The sequence below is a fragment of the Arachis hypogaea genome, chromosome 20 (assembly GCF_003086295.3).
Source record: "Arachis hypogaea cultivar Tifrunner chromosome 20, arahy.Tifrunner.gnm2.J5K5, whole genome shotgun sequence".
Lineage (NCBI taxonomy): Eukaryota > Viridiplantae > Streptophyta > Magnoliopsida > Fabales > Fabaceae > Arachis > Arachis hypogaea.
In genome coordinates this window covers 17,311,918-17,313,617 of record NC_092055.1, presented here as the reverse complement: position 1 = coordinate 17,313,617, position 1,700 = coordinate 17,311,918, and positions in this window count along the sequence as shown.

Genomic DNA, 1,700 nt, shown 5'->3' with positions numbered 1-1,700 from the left:
GTTGATAATTGTTAGTGGGTACTTGTTAATTTCAATTTAATTGCAATTTGAATATGTTTTTAGTAATGCTTACCATGTGTTTGATGAAATACTTCCTTTGATTATGGAGTAGTTCTCTTTACTCTTGGCCTAGGCTAAGGGAATTGGGTAAACTTGAGTCATTGGGTCTAATGGATTTGATGATTTGGGAACCCTTAGTGGTCAATTTAATAGCCATTGACACTAGCCTACTACTAAGTCAATTAGTAGCTAGGTTGGACCTTATGGGTTAATGTTGACTAAACCATTTAACATACTTCAAGTATAGAAGTAGACTTAATGAGTTTGGTTCCTCATAATTGTCAAGATATGGTTATTAGACAAGGATAGTGACCCCAATTCCCATGTCTAGCCAAGAGTTGCTTTATTATTCATATTTGAAAACCCAAAAATCCTAATTGCTTTGTCTTAGTCATAGTTATTTGGTTAGTCTTAGAGTAGAATTATATTTGATGTTATCTTATTAGTTTGGAATTGCTCACATCTTGCTTTAGTTGTTTGAATTAGTTTCTTGCACTTCAAGATTACTTGCTTGTTAGGATTCTTAGTTTAATTTCTTGCTCATGACTTGCAATCCCGAAATTCTAACCAATGTTGAAGCACATGTTTGCCCATTCCTTGTGAGACGACCCGGGGTTTGAATACTTCGGTTATTTTTATTGGAGTTGAACTTGTGACAACCAATTCCTTCAAAATTTGATTCGGGGATTATTTGTCGGTTGAGGGCTATACTTGCAACGCGATAATCTTGTGAAATTCCTTACCGACGGTATTTCGCCACCATCAGAGGTCTGAGGCAAGAGTATCCCGCTCGCATCCCTTCAGATCTATAGAGTGTGCAGGCACAAAACCCTAGACCGTGATCCGAGCACTATATCTCGGGAGTTCCGAATTATGATTCCGAAGGGTGACATCTCCATGGAGATGTGTCGGGTTGGCAATTGAACCGACAATGTGATATCACAGCCAGTGGGACAGGCATTCATCATGTGCATTTTCTATCTGTTCGTCTACTTTGCCGACTTGAAATTGTATTCCTAATTGAATAACATGCCTATTTGCTTACTTGAACTACTTGCCTTATATGCTTCTACTTGTGCTTTACTTGCATTGTAATTAATTATGATTTCTACTGGGATTGAGGAGGTTCGAAAGGCAGTGGCGATGGGGTCGCATGGAGGATAGGTTGGTGAAGGCTGTGGGATAACGGTGTTTGGTTAGAATAGAAATCCTTTAAGATAGAGTACCTTGTTTAATTATGTTAAGATTTATATAATTATGCTTTATTGTTTTAGTATGCTTTAAGATTGAATCTTGTGATGGATATGAAGTCTAGGATTGCTTTTGGTGTCCCGGGGTCTTATATCCTACATCACTGGGCACTGTTACCATACTGAGAACCTCCGGTTCTAATACCATATTTCTGTTGTGTTTTTTAGATGCAGGTCGCAACCCACCTCGGTGAGTTGCTTGGATGGTGACAGAAGCGGAGGATCCTGTTACTTTTTGGAGTCTTTTGGATTTATTTTGTTTATATATGTCTCACTTTTGTATTTTGCTTTGCCTAGAGGCTTATATTTGAGAGAGAAAAACTGTATAAGTTGATTTTACTGTCTGGTTCTGTATAGTCTGTATATTGCTAGCCGGCTTAAACCCGCGAG